The sequence below is a fragment of the Eptesicus fuscus genome, chromosome 3 (assembly GCF_027574615.1).
Source record: "Eptesicus fuscus isolate TK198812 chromosome 3, DD_ASM_mEF_20220401, whole genome shotgun sequence".
In the NCBI taxonomy this organism is placed as follows: Eukaryota; Metazoa; Chordata; class Mammalia; order Chiroptera; family Vespertilionidae; genus Eptesicus; species Eptesicus fuscus.
The window spans coordinates 29,565,430-29,584,243 of NC_072475.1; the positions used below are offsets into that span (position 1 = coordinate 29,565,430).

The 18,814-nt window shown below is 37.3% G+C and overlaps 1 long non-coding RNA gene across 2 annotated transcripts; it reads right to left on the bottom strand.

The window, feature by feature from the left end:
* Window positions 1–132: 132 nt before the first annotated feature.
* Window positions 133–18,233, bottom strand: LOC114231803 (uncharacterized). Of its 2 annotated transcripts, none has more exons than XR_003617793.2 (4): window positions 18,187–18,233; window positions 15,836–15,970; window positions 2,297–2,424; window positions 133–306 (listed from the first exon to the last, which is right to left on the bottom strand). It is a non-coding gene; the product is annotated as an uncharacterized LOC114231803 (long non-coding RNA). The 2 variants fall into 2 exon arrangements; XR_008555521.1 differs by having other exon boundaries at window positions 15,824–15,970.
* Window positions 18,234–18,814: the final 581 nt, after the last annotated feature.

The window sequence follows — 18,814 nt, forward strand, 5'->3', positions numbered from 1 at the left end:
ATGCAGAATGAGTTATTGGGTAATTTCAAAGATTACAGTCTATTACATTTTCTTCCCCCACACATATGTTTTAACTCCATTAAACATGCTTGAATAGAAGGTGTTTTTAAATGATATTTATTTATTGCATTTATGTGCCAGAAGAATAAGATTGGGGAGGTTCCAATCATTGGCTCCCCATTTCGGTATTCCTGGTCTCCTCTCATGTATGTGAGTACTCTGGATGGATGGGATAGATGGGGTTCACTCTGATGTAAATGGCTCCTCCTATGTTACTGCTCAGCTCTTTTCATCGATCATTTGCATCTAGGAGAGATGGAACAAACAGTAGGCCGGAGCCCCAGGTCATCGTATTAATGGTAGAAATGTAACATCAGCTAGAGCATCTCTGAGAACAGGACACTGACTTTTTATAATGCTCAGCCCAAAACTTTGTTGATTTGAGGCAAAGCCAGCTTTTCTCTGGTTCCTCTTTCTGGGACTTTTACACTTGAAATAGGTGGTTGTATCCCTGGTTTACTTTCCTTATCCCAAGACTCATGTGCAGGAAGGAGACCTGGTACTGTATCATCTGTGTGAAACTATGTTAAATGATTCAGAACTTAAAAAAACACATGGCTTTGGATCCCACCTTCCTTTATTTTTTTTTAAACAAGAGGGGAAATACCTATGAGGAAAAATATCTAATACAGACTGAAATCTGCTTTAGTTTTTGTATTCTATCTGCCAAGTCTTGGTAATACAAAAGGAAACTTGAAGAAGTCTTTTCAATAAGACACTGCCATTTCTTTGGATACTTCCCCTGTTAGCTCATTATACCAACTTTCCTTTGATGTGTGGTAGTCCCTTCTCAATGTAAGTCTGGTGAGAAAATTGGGAAATAACACTTTAATCCTGAAGGACTGATTTCATTAAAGATCTTATTATGTATTGGTGATCCTGCCTTGCCGTCTTAAGTATGTCTCAGAGATGACATTGATGAAATTGTTCCTGTCATTAGAAGCCAGGTCTAACACAGTTTCCACTCCTAGAGGAATAGGAGTGCTGAGTCATGTCAAGAGACTCCAGATTAGGAATTTAAATTCTTGATTTCTACCAGTTCAGAAAACCATGCTGTCTCTCTTGGCCTCAGCCCCAAATGGAGCTCAGCAGTTCTTTCCCATAGCTATTTCTTTAACCTGGGGTTCAACCCAAAATTAGTCCTATATTTTGTCATTTGTGCTCCCAAATAAAACACATAATTCTTCAAAAATAATTAATATTTTGTTAGTATTTACTAGTACTATGTGCTAGGCATGATCTCATTTAATTCTACAGTCCTTTTAGGGAAGTAATATTTTGTATATGAAGAAACTGAGTTCTTGAGTAAACAAGCATCTTCCTCAAAGTCTGAAAGTTTAGAAATGGTGGGAATCTAGGTCTTTTAGCTTTAGATAGCACTTTTTTTTTAACCCTCACTCAAGGATATTTTTTTATTGATTATTTTAGAGAGCAGAAGGCAGGAAGGGAAGGGGAGAGAAATATCTATATGAGAGCGACACATTGGTTGCCTCCTGCATGCACCCTGACCAGCCGGGGTTCTAATTCCACCCCAGGTACCTGCTGTGCCCTTGACTGACTGGGAATCTAACCTGTAACCCTTTCCTGTGCAGGCTAACACTCTAACCACAGAACACCACCGTCCATAGCAGAGAGTACATTTTTAAACAGACTACTAATATTGATATTAAAACTATTGGGATTGTGTTTATTATTCCCTTGTCAATTATATTATTTATTAGAGAGGGACATGATAAGTTTAAAAATTTAAATGACATGTTTTTCAGTCTACATTGAAAAAATATTTTTTGAGGGTGTCTCTCTGATAGTCCAATAAATCTTTGCAGATTTGAATGCTGTTTCACATATCAGAGATCCAGATTCTCACATACAAGTTATCGACCTCATGCATGTTGTTATTTGTTTAATGTATTCAGTTTGCATTCTATTTTATTCTTCTGTTTTTGCTCAGTTTTGTTGCTTTAGTTCTGCCCCTCTTGATATTTTCTGTATTTTGCTCTTAATGACCTAGGACTTGATCTGTTTCTTGTAGTTCATTCAGTTGCCAAAGTTAATAATCTGTGTCACTTCATGTTGTTAGTAAGTGACTTAAAATTACTACTTATTTGTTATTAATGGGGCAATATCGAATGGAAAGAAAATTTAAAGAAACTGCCAGTGTACCTTTTAGATAAATTTTTTGAACCTTAATTAACCTGGAACAATTGTAGACATTACTATTAATAACAAGGGTTACCATTCACTGTGATGTGGTCCCACCATGTTCCAGGTGGTTCATGTGGAATATTCTATCCAAGTTGCTGTTACCCTAGGGCTTCTCTTTTTCCAAGTTATGTTCTTATTTGTGACACAGCAGCAACTTCACTGCAACAGAAGAATCAGATAAATAGGGAGTGCTTTAACCAAAGATAAAAAGGAGAAAGAGGGGAAAAAAATGATTTTGTGTGTGAGCTGACCAGAAACAACTACACTTTCTGGCCCTCCCCGAATTCCCGAATGAACCTGAACTCTTGGAGTTACACAGACAAGGTTTGGGCTGATGCAGTTCTGCTAATGTCTAGGCATTTTTAAAGCTGCCTTAGACTAATCTTGTCATCATTTTGCAGGAGGAATTTTCCAGAATAGATTCAAATTTTGGGGTGAGGGAGGGGATGGATTCTGTGTGTACTAAGCATCCTCATAAGATATGTGCTTCATCTTTTCTTAAGGCATATTTGTTAGAGCATGTTTACAAGTTGAAATATGAACAGGTGCTATGAAAGGTGGGAATCCTCAATAAGAGGTGTATATGAGAAACGTGGTTAAACAAAGTTAAACAGTTGGCCTTTCTGACAGGATATCACAGGACTTGAGTATACTACCGTGTAAAAGGAATCTCTAAGAGACAAGTTAGTGAGAATGTACTTTCCTAATATTTTTCCACCAAAACCTCTTTCCGAAAGCAACAGTGGAGATGAGCATTTCTAGGGTCAATGGGAAAGAATTCTACTGTAGAAATAAACATTTGGGTAGTCCAACCTACTTGGGTACAAAATGGCATATTCCCTCTGCTAGCATCAATCCTTAATAAATATTTCCACATATTTCTGATGCAGTGTATTTGTTACAAGCATTTTAGAAAACAATTTGACAGTGTGTATAAGAGCCATTATAGTGTTCATAACTTTTAACCCAGTCATTCCACTTTGGAAAATATATCCTAAAGAAAGAATCTAAAATAGAGAATATGACATATGATATTTGGCATTTTTAAACAAAACATTAAGGTACTGTAAACAAATGACCAAAGATAAGAAAATAATACTATATTTAATGTGAATTTTAGTACAGTTATTAAAATGATTATAAAGACTGCAACAATATGAAAACCCTTAGGAGATAGCAATAAAAGCAAGATATGAAATTATATATACAGAATGATTTTATAAATGACAAATGAAGCAAAGGAAATTTTACTTAAAGAAAGTAGAAAAATGCTAATAGTTATTATTTCTGAAGCTGGTAGGTTTATGCCTGATTTTATTTTATTGTCTAATTTTTGAAACAATATGGGTACAGATCATATGTCATGGAATTGTACACTTGAAGCCCATAAGATCTTATTGACCGATATCAGCCCAATAAGTTTAGTTAATTAACAATAAAATAACAATGTTGACATTTTGTATTTATGATAGTACTTTAAAAGAATTTTGCTAAATAAAAAGTAAGTTGAATGCAAAACTTCTTTTTTGCATTCAACTTTGACTTCTGAAGGAGTGAGATTTGCTAATTTCACTGATAAGGCCTGTCCTTTTTACCCAATGCAGGCAGCCTACCCCTGAGGAGTGAGGGGATTCCTTCAGCTGGTAAAGGATGCTCCGGCTCAAGCCTTCACTAATTCAATGGGGAGGTTTTAGCATAAAAATTCAAATAGTTGTGCAGTCTACATGCATGGCTCTCAGTGTTCTGCTTTTTTTGTGCTCTTCAGAAGTGATCAGGTAATAGAATGCAAAGGGAGGAGAAGCTGATGCCAACATTTGTTTCATTTCATTATATGAGCTATTTTTTTCTTTATTGATTAAGATATTACATATGTGTCCTTATCCCCCCATTGCACCTCCACCCCCCCCCCTCATGCCCTCACCCGCCTGGTGTCTGTGTCCACTGGTGAGGCTTATATGCATGCATACAGGTCCTTTGGTTGATCTTTCCCCCTTACTCACTCCCTCCCTAACCTTCCCTCTGAGGTTTGACCGTCTGATCGATGCTTTTCTGTCTCTGGATCTGTTTTTGTTCATCAGTTTATGTTGTTCATTGTATTCCACAAATGAGTGAGATCATGTGATATTTACCTTTCTCTGTCTGGCTTATTTCACTTAGCATAAAGCTCTCCAGTTCCATCCATGCTGTTGTAATTGGTAAGAATTCCTCCTTTTTTACCACAGTGTAGTATTCCATAGTGTAGATATAGTACAGATTTTTAATCCACTCATCTGCTGATGGGCACTTAGGCTGTTTCCAAATCTTAGCTATGGTAAATTGTGCTGCTATGAACTTAGGGGTGCAGATATCCTTTCTGATTGGTGTTTCTAGTTTCTTGGGATATATTCCTAGAAGTGGGATCACTGGGTCAAATGGGAGTTCTATTTTTAGTTTTTTGAGATACAAAAATAAACTCACAATGGATAAATAACTTAAAATAAGACAGAAAACCATAAAAATATTAGAGGAATCCACAGACAGCAAAATCTCAGACATATACCAAAGCATTATCTTCACCAATCCAGCTCATAGGGAAATGGAAACTAAAGAGCAAATAAATGGGACTACATCAAAATAAAAAGCTTCTGCACAGCAAAAGAAACCATCAACAAAACAACAAGAAAGCCCACTGCATGGGAGAACATATTTGCCAATGTTATCACCGATAAGGGTTTAATCTCCAACATATACAGGGAACTCATATAACTTAACAAAAGGAAGATAAACAACTCAATCAAAAAATGGGCAACAGACCTAAATAGACACTTTTCGAAAGAGGACATAAGGAAGGCCAAGACCCATATGAAAACATGCTCAAAGTCACTAATTATCTGAGAGATGCAAATCAAAATTTCAGTGCGGTATCATCTCACACCTGTCAGAATGGCTCTCATCAACAAATCAACAAATGACAAGTGCTGGTGAGGATGTGGAGAAAAAGGAACCCTCCTGCACTGCTGGTGGGAATGCAGACTGCTGCAGCCACTGTGGAGAACAGTATGGAGTTTCCTCTAAAGAGCTTTTTTTTTAATCCCCTAAATGAGCTCTTCAGTGTCTAAAGGTATTTCACTCAGAATTTCTGATAGCATTGTTCTTGAAGTGAAAGGGGGTAAAATCAATGATAAAGCTCCTCTAGGTGGAACACACTTGATTTCAATTTGCACCAAATTATTAGTTGTTCAGTCCATTGTGGAGCTCTCTGCAACTTGCTTAAATTCCTCACACTTTTAACTGCTGCATACGTGTCTCTGTCTGAGTTTTCTGATATCTTTTGACAATTTTTCCCCCCATAGTATATGATTTGTCATTTAAAGATGCACCAGAAAAATTTTCAAAATATGTCCGCATTCAATTTAATATCAGAAAATTGTCTTTATTAGTTTGAGTTCTGAAACAATAAAATAACAGGATAGAATATTTTTTTTTGTAATCCAAGACTCCCTTGGCTTGTGGTTCTGGGAATATTTGCTTATATAGATCCTTTTCACTCTTCAAAGAAAAATTGAAGTATAAATTAGTAAATGTACTTTGGGTATACATTTTTCAATATGCTCATATTAAACTCTCTTCAGAAAATTTTCAGTGACTTTGACTATATTTTGTAATTCTGAAATCTCCTTGGGGAATATTTATGGATAAAACAAACAAATGGTTTATACCTCTAGAGGGATCAGGTATGTGATACTGAGGTATGGTGTAGAATATGTTCAACTGCAAATAGCTAAGAGAGGCTTAAACAATTAGTAGTTTATCTCCCATTACAAGGCATGCAGGACTGGTAAAGTAGCTCAAGAATGGCTCCATGTACCCAGGCTCCTTTAACTTTATCACTTCAACATCTGTAGAATATTCACTTTCATTTCACTCTTTTCATCCATGGTATCAAGATGGCTTTTGTACCTCCAGGTATCTCATCTATATTCTAATCCAAAATATGGCTCAAGAAGTAGGATAGATTATCGCCTGTGTTAGGAAAGGTCCCCATGTATCTTGTGCAGATTTCTGTTTACATTCCTTAGGCAGTGACTGTTTCACATGGCCAGCAGTGTAGGAATGCTCTCAGGCATTTTCATATGGAAAACACACACACACACACACGACAAGGGGTTAGGAGTAGGTATTGAGTGATCTTGTTTCTAGTAACTGCTACATATCTCTTTAGCGTACAACTTAGATCCATAAAATCATCGCAAACATTTTTTCCCCAAGCCAAATTAGATGTTTCAAAGGTCAAACACTATAAGTCATGAACTTTGCTCTTATCTGTCAACTGTGTTGACTGGTTCTTACCAGAATTGTTGCTGGAAGAGGAGGCAATTAGAACAAATGAATTAATGCAAGCTCTGATAGGAAACACTCAGAGTTGGTAAACCAACACTGAAGGATAAAGAAATATTAGAAGAAAAATCCTATATGATTATTCAAGTCATAGAGTAGCCTGAGTTGATTTAAAATAGACATAAGTTGTTCCTTTTTGTTATAGGAGTACAATAAATAATGAGTGTGACAACGGCCTTTGAGTTCTCAATAAAAGAGAAATTGTTGAGGCTTTTTTTTTCTCATAAGGAGGAGATGGAAGAAAGATTTATCTTTTATGTGTTTTTAGTTGAAAATATAGCATTATGTAAAGAAGAAAACTCTGATAGACTATCTAAATACGTTATGAACTAGAACAGTACCCAGGACTTTTAGGTTTTGCGAGTATTCACTTTTTTTAGTGAGAACTTAGCATAGTGAAGGCATTAGGGAAAAAAATCCACCTGCGATTGCCATCATTTCATTTAGAAGATCATTTTAGTACCTAAAAAAGGAACAACACAATCTTAGAATTTAAAAAATTAGATACATTGAGAAAGAGTTAAAATTTATGAAAAACACACTCCTCCTCCTCCTCCTCTCTCCTTCTCCTTCTCCTTCTCCTTCTCCTTTTCCTTCTCCTTCTCCTTCTCCTTCCCCTTCTCCTTCTCCTTCTCCTTCTCCTTCTCCTTCTCCTTCTCCTTCTCCTTCTCCTTCTCCTTCTCCTTCTCCTTCTCCTTCTCCTTCTCCTTCTCCTTCTCCTTCTCCTTCTCCTTCCCTTCTCCTTCTCCTTCCCCTCCCCTTCCTCCTCCTCCTCCTCCTCCCTTCTTCTTCTTCTTCTTCTTCTTCTTCTTCTTCTTCTTCTTCTTCTTCTTCTTCTTCTTCTTCTTCCTCTTCTTCTTCTTCCTCCTCCTCCTCCTCCTCCTCCTCCTCCTCCTCTTTCATTTTGGTGTAAATGAGCACAAAACTTGATTATGAATCAGCACCAGTCAAAGGTTGAATGTTTAGGGACCCATTGTGAAGGATTTTGAATATCTGGGATTTGCTTGTGTTTTTCATCTTCTACAAGAATATTTGCAGCTCATATTTTTTTGGTGATTTAGTGGCTGCTGTGTGTTACTAGCCCACTGTCAGTCACATGAAGTGAGTTGTATGTAGCACATGATTTTCCTTTCATTTCTGAAATAATTGTCTAGCTTTTGGGATAAGGCAAACATTATACATACCATCATTACACTGTCTTATGCCAATGGCAAACTTACTATCCACGGTCATTTTTACTGTTGATGCAGAAATGGTATCACATTCTGTCTCACCATGATGTTCAAAAAGCCACATTCAATCTATTGGAGCTGACACATAAAGATCCCTTTGTTCGTCTTGAGGTATTTTGCCCAGAACACATTTATTAAAATGTGCTTGTTACATGAAAGGGGAGACTTATTGATACATTAGTTCAGATTAATCAGCTGTCATATGGCAAAAAGAATAATACCAAGGGAATAAAAGTAGAAATCAATTATATTTTATTTATTTTTATTTTTTTATATTTTTATTGATTTCAGAGAGGAAGGGAGAGGGAGAGAGAGATAGAAACATCAATGATGAGAGAGAATCATTGATTGCCCACCTCCCACACACCCCACACTGGGGATAGAGCCCACAACCCAGGTATGTGCCCCTGGCCGGAATCGAACCCGGAACCCCTCAGACCACAGGCCAGTGCTCTATCCACTGTGCCAAACCAGCTAGGGTGAAATCAATTATATTTTAAAGGCATTGGGAGGGAAGGGCTGGGGATGGAAGAGAGACTTCTAAGGAGCAACATGAAGGCAACCTGGGAGAGGAGGTGAGGGCACTATCAAATGTGCAGGTTTGAGCTCCTCCAGTTCCCCTGCTCACACACTTCCAGTGGCTTTGCATGTGCCTGTCAAATTCAATCTGGATTTCCACCAAGTACTCTGCACAGACGATAAACTCTGGCAAACCTGTCATTGATTCAGAACATTGATCTAGTTGCATCTCTGGGCTTTGATGTGGCTGTTCTTAAGTGTAATTGCATATAAGTAACACTAATACAAGAATAGTGTGGATATTTAGAAATGTTAACTGTCTTTCAAACATTTCATCTTCCAAATGCTCTTTCCACAAATCCTTGTATCCCTGTACCTCCCAAGTAAGGTATGGGATTCATTTACTGAAGTAGAAGAAATAAGTTGTAAAACAAAATTTCCTAGGCTGCTTCTATAAGGCACATTCTCAGAATAAGAACAAACCACAGTGTTAAGTAGCAAACCTTGCAAATGTCTAAACAGCAGGACAGAATCTAACATATGTGTTTATTGAATTATAATTTTTTAAAAAATAAGTAAAAATAAAAAGTAATAAAAGGACATTAGGGACATGAATCACCCACAAATTCTATCATACTAATATAAATGCTTTGACATTTTGGCACATTTTCTCATTATTTTCTAGATTCTCTTTTCCTATTCATTGCTAAAATAGATTTGTATTTCACCCATTAACAAATATTTATTGCATTAATTTACATGACAGGTAAACACTGTGCAAGCCAATTATGGGAACAATAATTATTTTTACTTAATGTGATTTAATATTATATACTTGCATTTATGTGGCTTCATAGTTTTTGAAACTTCATTCAACATAATTGTATGCAAATTTACACAATATTTTTAGCTATTTATATAGTTATTAGTAGCCAGTTTGCACGAAGATTCGTGCAATAGACCTTCATTCACCTGGCTGCCTGCACCAGTTTTCTGCGGGCACCGGGGACCCAGGCCTTGGCTGTGGCCACTGCCTTCTGCCTTCTTTCAGGGTTTGGGCTTGGCCCTGGGCGGTGGCCTTGGGCTTGGCCGCACCGAGCGTCCCTGCTACCCGATCTCAGGAGCCGACCCCCAGTGGTCTCCTGCGATCGGCGCAGGCTCCACGCTGGCGCCCAAGGCCGGGGAAAGCCTCGGGCGGCTTTCCCGGCCTTGGGCTCTGCCACACCCCAATGTCCCTGCAACGGTTTCCTGGTGGGCGTGGTTGATGGGCGTGGCTTGGTTGGTGGGCATGGCTTGGGCTAGCGAAGGTGCGGTCAATTTGCATATTTGTCTATTATAAGGTAAGATTAGTTTTTCGGTAAATAAAAGTATATGTATTTCTTATATTATAATTTTATTCATATTGACATATTTCTTTCCAAAAGTATAGATAACCATATGTACTTTAACCAGCAATATCAAAAAAGCAAATGCACCTTAATTGCACTTTATCTTATATCTTAAATTGTCATATTTTATAGGTTAAAATATGCTATATCATTATATTATTATTTGTTTTGTTTAGTTTCTAGTGAGGGTAGTATTTTTTAAATGTTCATTAAAAGTTGGGAATTCTCAATTTTTGTGAATTGCCTCCATAATATTTCTGTATTAATCTATTTAGTGATTTTCTTGTTAGTAAATGTGTTCTCTTTAGTGAGGATGTGATGTGCTATTCTGTTGTATGTATTTTCAAACATTGCATTTTGTTCTTTCACTTGATCTATGTTTTTTATAGTGTGCAAAAGTTTTTTAACATTTTGTAAAGACTAATTTATTGATAATTTCTTTGTGATTTTTCTAACTTTTGATTATAAAACTCTTTCCCTCTTCAGGGGTTTGATGAGGATCCAACTCCAGTTTTTCAAAAAAATATTTTACTTTAATCCTATTTTATAAAATATTTTACGAATCTGTTTTGGTAAATTTTGTGAGGTGAAGCTCTAATTGGATTTTCCCCAAGATTGCTTATCATTTACTTAAACACACATTATTGAATAATTTTGCTTTCTCTTGTGATGTGTGATGCTCTATGTCCAATTCACATTTTACAGAGAATACAATTACTTTGGTCTAAAGAAATACTTTAAGTTTAAATTTTAAAATCAAAACACTTTTCTAAAAATGTAAAACTTGTGATATTTATTTCTAATGCATGGTACACATGGCAGACACTTTGAAATTCTCTGAGGAGAGAACACTGAAATCATTATTATAGTATCAGACGCAGAGGATCCTGGCAATATTTTCCTTGCAAACTGAACGTTTAGATCAGCATACAAATGACAGGTTAGCCTCAGTTGTGTCTGATTGTTTTCAGCAACATTAAGAATGTTGAATATGCACAAATATTTAGCTATAAATTGTCAATAGGAGTATTATTCATAATAGTAAAAAAATAGATATAAACTAAACTCCATTAATAGGAAGCTCTTTATATAAATCATGGCACTTCCTTACAATTATTAAAATATTATAGAACAAACATAACCTGGAAATATATATGGGGCATTATTAAATTAATAAAATGAAATAGTTTATAAAAGAATGTGCAGTGTGATTCCATAGTGCTAAAACAACATGCATATAATATATACTCATATATTCTTTGCTCTATAAAGCAGAGGTAAAAATATTTGAAAGATATCAAATATGACATTTACTAGTATGAAGATTACCTTGTCACCATTTAGATATATTTCAAGTTTATATACACATACTAGGATTAAGCAGCTATCTGCACTTGTTCTTTCCTTGATTCTCTCTGATTTTTTACTATAAATAGACAATTGGTATTGGGTGAAATTATTTTGAGGAGGTTTTACTTAACAGTATAGACATGGTAGATTTCACTTTCATAGGATGCTGGGTTTTTGTTCAGAAAGGAAAGTGAAAGTCTTGCACCAAGAGTTACAGTCTTTGTCTTTCTTTGACTATGCCATTAGCGAAGTTCAGTGATAAAATTTCGAAAAGCACTCAGTATCCTGTCAAATAAACCCCCAAACATCAGGCCACTAATTTCTAAACTCTGCAGAAGAAAAAGAAAAGGCTTATCTCAAGAAATAAAACCTCAGGGCAAATTGCTATCTTGAAGTATCCTTGCAAAATTCTTTCTGTGCCACTTTTGCCTCATTCTCACATACGTCTTGGCCACTGTCGGTGGGCTTATGCGAGCAATTGGCGGTGACAAGATCAAGCCACTCGGTATAATTTATTTGGCCTCCTTTGAAAATTTCATCCTCATAAAAACTGTGCACTGACTATGGTTTTGCTAGTTTGCTCATTAATTGGTTGGCTGACCATTAGGGACATTGATAATATCCTGTTATGCCAGATAAAATTTTGTGTCCTGCTCTTAGAGAAAATATTTCAAAAGAGCAGATTAACAGTAAACAAAAGACTAAAAGGGATCTGTGGTTATCTATAAATACTATATTTTTCTATGTAAAGAACCCTCGTGAACTTGAGGAAGAGAATGCATATGCATTTTATTTGGGCCATGTAGGAAATCTTTATGCTAAGAAGGCTACTTTTACCTACCAGCTATACAAGGCCTGACTAAAAAGTAACAGGGAAATCCCACAAGCCACATGGGAAAATCAGTTTCATGACTTTATAGTCACATCTCATATTTCCTTTATTTCATCCTGTGCCAATCTCAGAAAGGGCCACTGAAATTGTAAACAATAATTGAAGCTTTGAATTCAGTACCAATTAGTGACATTAATATTACCTTGGTTAACATTATAGATACCAGTGATGGTGGGGGAAGAGCCTACTTTCTGTGAAGTGTATGGAAGACTAGTATGAAAGGAAGGGTCGTTGTGGGGAAGATGGAATGAGAAAACCAATAAAATTCATGTTGCTTTTAAGTGTTGGATGCAAAGGTAACACTAAAAGGTATTTAGTTACCTGTATAGCACAGGAAATCCACAAATTAAGAGCAGATGCCAGAGCTGCCAGGGTCCTTGAGGTCCCCTGCTGCTAGGCTTTAATAATTTCTACCTGCCAGGTCTTGGGATCAGGGGCAGGGCAGCCTAGTGGCTGGGGGGTCACTGGTGGATCTCAGGTCAGAGACTACTTTCTAACCAGTATGGAAATACAACAGTATTTTAACAACCAGTGTGCATATCAGCAACTAAAGTTCTTTCATGGTATTTATTTGGGGAATTTGTGTCCAGGATTTCAGATTCTGAAGTACTACTCAGAGCTTAGAATTCAAACATTTTCAATTTTCGGAGATTTCTTCCAGGCATTTTCTGTCATCCCTTCCCTATGAGTCCCAAGAGCCTGTCCTCTTGGCTGACCTTGATGGGCCATGCCTCCAAGTTCAAACCCTAAGAGGGGTAATTACCATTGGCCTGATGAATCCATAAGCAGGATCATTTGCTGTGTGGTTTCTGATGGAAACATCTGTCAAGGTACTGGCAATGCCTAGAACTGGAGGAGATCTCCTCCCCTGAAGCCGCCCCCTGAGGCTGATACCCTGTGTCCACAGCCACCTGTCCCTGCTTCTCTTTAACTCATCCATCAGCTCTGATAGCCACTTGAGCCCCAACATCTAGGTCCGACTTGGAGGAAACATAACTCATCACAGGCACCTTTCTAACTAATCAATGGAAAGTGTCAAAAACACATTTGTTTAATTGACAGAAACCCATTTGCTCTGTGAAGACCCCTTGGTCATTATTTAAAGTCATTACTGATTTAACTTTGCATTTCTATTTTACCACTAGAGGCCTGATGCACAAAATTCGTGCAAGGGGCTCGGCCCCCCGCTGCCATGGCGGCTGCCTCTGCCTCAGCCCCCATGGCGCCTAGCCTCAGCTTATTCCGAAAGGTCATCTGGTTAATTTGCATATTACACTTTTATTATTATAGGTGGCTCCCTCTATCCAGTGTTTGGATCGCCATCTCAATTCTCTCCATTTTGGGAGCAGAGAAAAATTGTTTCTGAGCACCATTTGTTTTCCACAGATCTACATCTGATTTAACCTTAGGTAAATTGCTCTAGAATACAAGCTTTCTCTTTGGGAGGTTTAAACCACCCACCCTAAATTCATTATCATGACTTTTCTTTTTGTCAATAAAGAATTCTTTATCTATTTTTATTTTTTTAAATATATTTTATTGATTTTTTAGAGAGGAAAGGAGAGGGACAGAGAGCTAGAAACATCGATGAGAGAGAAACATCGACCAGCTGCCTCCTGCACACCCACCCCCTACCGGGGATGTGCCCGCAACCAATGTACATGCCCTTGACCAGAATCGAACCTGGGACCCCTCAGTCCGCAGACCGACTCTCCATCCACTGAGCCAAACCAGTTTCGGCAAGAATTCTTTATTTTTAATTAAATTGAAAGAATCTTTTCTTTTTCAGTCTTTTTGTCAGAATGATAATCTTTTTTCCCCTTTATATAAAGTCTCTAACTTTGTCAGGTGGAAGTAGGATAATTGATGTCTAGGTGAGATAATTTATTAACTGATGATTTCACAAAAAGAAAAAGAGAGGCCATGCAAATACAGAAGTGGAGATGATGATAAATTCTACTGAAATCAGTGTAGGGGAATGCAAATTATCCTGAGAAAAAGCACAGCAAAATGTTTTTTGATTGATCAATGGGGTCTCCTTTTTATTCAGATTATCGTCCTCCCACAACTTACCTTCCTAAGGTTTAAAACTTTAGAAATAAGCAAAGAATAGAAATCATTTTCCAAAACTTTTCATAAATGTGACATTGATTCATTAATATAGAGCCCATTAGCCCTAGAGTTTCATCTCTTCATCTATCATTTCAATTACCTCCTGATTTCCTCAGGGCATTTAATAAATGGGAGACTTTACATGTGGTGCACTAATGACCTTGGTAAATTTTGAAAATGCACCCCCTTTTATATGATTATACCCTTTTCAAAGCTACCTGCTAGTTATTTGTGCAGACTGAAGGCTAGAATGACATACATGTACCAACATTACTTGGAGATATATATACACACATACATGGGAGATATCTATCCATCTATACCTATCTATTTATTTACCTTATTTGTAGGTTTCTTTGGGGTGAGACGTAGTGGGCTGGAAGAGGAACACACCAGGCCCTGAATCCTGCTATTACTGGAGCAGCCTCAGATGAAGCATGGTGGCTGCAGCCTTAGCTATTACCTCATTGTCTGGAGGCCCATTTGGTCAGGATATTTGAACTAGAAGGAATTCTGGGAGAAATAAAGGTCTACCAGGAAGGAGCTTTTGGGTATCTCCAGTCTCCTTGAGGGCTTAGAAAGGTATTATTATCTATTATTATCTATTAGCTATTATTATCTATTGTTTACAAAATTTAAATTATAAGCAGCTTCACTGGCCACAGAATCCCATCTCTCCATGAAGGGATTCTGGCTTTCAATTTTTCATATTAATTGAAACACATCAATTATTTCCATTGAAAGGACATTTATATTTATTTAATTAACATATCAAATATGAGGAATTGTCTGTGCTTCTTCTGGTCTTGTATTAAGTTCCTGGTTAGTTTGGTGATATTGTTTAATTTCTTTGACCAAATAAACTTCTATAAAATTAGGATAAATGTATTCTTATAAAGAGTCTTAGAAATTAATAGATAAATAAGAGATATAAGTGAGCATTTTAGATGATAAGTAATTAATTCAAATTTCTGAGAACTAAAATTATTAACATGTGTCTTTGAATATAACATTTAACTAATTTAAACAATTAATTAGCTAATCCAGCACCTTTATTTCTTTGTGGAAATTGAGAACTTTGAGGAAAGACTGGGTGGATACTATTTATGACTAGAAAGAAGTTCTATTTTGACTTTGTGAAAATCCTGAGGGCGACAGTTGGATTTGACTTAAGGAAAACTCCTTGATGTTCAGCTCTGATTCCCGTTCAGGGTTTGCTGCCTGGTCTGTTTTGACAGATGGCTCCTTTATATGCAGGGCCTCTGTGTGAGTGTGTGCAGACCTGGAAGAAACTTGAAAAGGTCAAAAATTCATTGATTTACAGCCCTTGATGGTTAATTTTTAGAGGGCATGGATATATTTTATTTATCTATGTCGCATCAGGCACCTAACATAGTGCTTAGCACATAGGAGGCAATTAGTAATTTTTGTCGAATGAATGAGTGAAGGAATGGATGAGTGAATGAATGAACACTTTGTTTTACTTAGAGATTGCAAGAGCTATTTACAAACTTCCTAGCAAATATCCAACACATGGGAAGGCAAAGGAGACACTGTCAGTGAGCTGCAGACGTTGTTAAAGGCCAGAGAGAAAACTGGAAATATTGACATTTATATGAAAAAAGTTACGCCTGTGCAGGTGACTCATATCTACTTCTCTGAGCCCTCTTTTTTGAAGCAGTGCTCACCCAAGTACCAACCAAGCGAATATGATGAGAATTGGGTTCTTCTTTTGTTAGGTCTAGACTGGAGCAAGCATTTCCTACCAGAAGTATCAGCTGAAAACTTGCTCTGAGAGACCAGCCAGCAGAAGAGAAAAGCTCAGGTCCAGATACCTGAAAGAAACATAAACAACAGGGATCAAAAGGCCAAAAAAGAGTAGCCAGGTAAAGAACACAGAACCAAGATGTTTAAGCCTGTTAGACACAGGGATCACAGTAAAGTAGGTTATTAGCAAAGAGGGGGAAGGGAGGGAGGGAACACTGAGCAGTTGCCTCCAGTTCCAGCCCATGATTGCATCTCAATTCAATAAGTTCACTGATGAGGTATGTGGGAAGATCAAGCAGAGCTGACAAATTTATTCAAACCTGTTCCTCAGCTGATGTGCAGTCTTCCTGCTTCTGATTGCATGCTGGACTTTCTCTCCTGAGCATTTTCTTGGCACTGAATATTTAACATATCAAAAATGAAAAATAGCTTCTCCTGTTTTTATTGTCGATAAAAATAGTGCAAGAATTGGAAATGCGCAAAATAGATTACAAGGTATCTGTCCTTTCAATGGAGTGCTGGGCATTGACCAGGGGTCTCTGGGGATTATCTAATTCTATAGAAGTGTGGACCTTTAATTGTCTTTCTATGCACCAGGTTATTTTATAACTCAGAAGGCGTCATAGAAGTTGAGTTGTAGAAAACTGATAGTGATTCTTCGCCAGGGCGATACAACAGTGTTTTGTCTGGGAGATACATATTTGACCACTGTTTTACTGGACAGATGACCCAACTAATTACATTATCCTTTATAATATGAACCTCTCTGGCATTGTCAAAAAACAAAACAAAATTCAACCTAGTAAACTGGAAGATCTAATTGGCTTTATTAAGCAAATCATGATTGGGACATTTTCAGGGGCATCTTTTTATTGGGGAAACAAAAAGGGGTGGGTTTTTATCATGCAGATTTCCTCTTTTTTTCTATGGGGAAGAGAGATGGCCCATGTGACAGATAACCTTACTGGTGCTTGACCAGATAATTTCAGACTGGTTCATTAAGATTATGTTTCTGGGAGAAATTGAAATTGCAATTAGATCAGGTATTAAATCTAGGTTTGATATCATGGGCTTTTGCACCAATGACGCCATTTTTTGTTTGTTTGTTTTTTTTGTTTTGTTTGTTTTCAGCTTAACATTTTTAAAAAATTCTTTATAGTTTAAAATATTACATATGTCTCCTTTTCCCCCATTGACCCTTCCCTGGCCATTCCCACCCCCCAGCGCATTCCTTCACCACCACCCCTACTGTCTGTGTCCATGGGTTATGCTTATATGCATGCATACATGTCCTTTGATTGATCTCTTAAGCACCCCCCACCCCCCCCCCCCCGCCTTCCCTCTGAGGTTGGATGGTCTGTTCAGTGCATCTATGTCTCTGGATTTACTTTTGTTCATCAGTTTATGTTGTTCATTATATTCCAAAAATGAGTGAGATCATGTGATACTTATCTTTCTCTGACTGGCTTTTTGGACCAGTGGTTTTCTCTGTAACACTTTTTAACAGCATTTATTAGCAAATTCATTTCAGCATTACTGATTGCCCATGTATGGTGTGTGTGTGTGTGTGTGTGTGTGTGTGTGTGTGTGTTACTGTTCATATTAATTCTATATTTAGAGTCATGTTTTTAACTTTCTAAAAGTTATACTAACATCCTTATTAATATCTTCATCATGCTAATCACTTGGTACCATTGAGCTTTCTCAGTTCCTGAATCTGTTATATAATCCATTGCTAAGTTAGATACTTTTACTTCCATTCAAATTCCCACTATTTTTTAAAATATACTTTTATTGACTTCAGAGAGAGAGGGGGAGGGAGGGAGGGAGGGAGGGAGGAAGAGAGAGAGAGAGAGAGAGAGAGAGGAGAGAGAGAGAGAGAGAAAGAAACATTAATAATGAGAGAATCATTGATCAGTGGTCTGCAAACGCCCTACTGGGGTTCCAACCCAAAACCCGGGCATGGGCTTTGTTGAATCGAACCATGATCTCCTGGTTCATAGGTTGACATTCAACCACTGAGCCATGCCTGTGAGGCCACATTCCCACTATTAATGAGCCAGTTCAGGCCTTGGTTATTTTGCGCTTGGGCCAATCCAATGGCCCAGTACTCTTAAAACTGATTTTCTAATTTTCTCTCCCCCACCTTTACAATCCAAACATAAAAGCCATTCAAACATAAAAGCCAAACCTTTTCATATAAACTCAGTTCTTCAGGACATTCTCAGCTTACAAACCTTGTTTGACTTCCTACTGACTAACAAATCAAGCCCCTCCACTTTACCTCCTTCACAATTCAGATCCAAGGTATCTTCTTAGTCCTATAGTGACTGGCCCCTTCTATGAGTTGTTATGGTTACTATAACAGAGTAACAAACTGCATGGTTTAAACAATGGAAATTTAATTCCTCACAGTTCTGAAGGCCAGTAGTTCAAGTTAAGCCAGTGGGAGGGTTGGTTTCCTCCAAGGGCCTCTCTCCTAGGCTTATGGATAATCATGTTCTCCCTGTGCCTTCACACACTACTTTGTTTGTGTGTGTCTTGATCTCCTCTTCTATGGATTAGGACCCACCCATATGACCTCATTTTACCTCTGTAAAGGCTCTATCTCCAATATAGTCATATCCTGATGTATTGGCTATTAAGACTTGAAAATATAAGTTTTAGAAACACAGTTTAGCCAATAATATTTCTATGTGGCAGAGAAAATTATGTTTGTTGAATGTCTATCATGAGTCAAACACTGTGTTTTATATTTTCATAAAAGTTAAAAAAAATGATTGACTTGGTATTTTCCTGAACATATCTCCAACTCAATTTCTACTTGTAATATATCACCTCATCTATGATACCTCTCTCTTTAAAAATCCTGGTCTTCCTATCAGATGTGATTTCACTTTACTATGAAACCT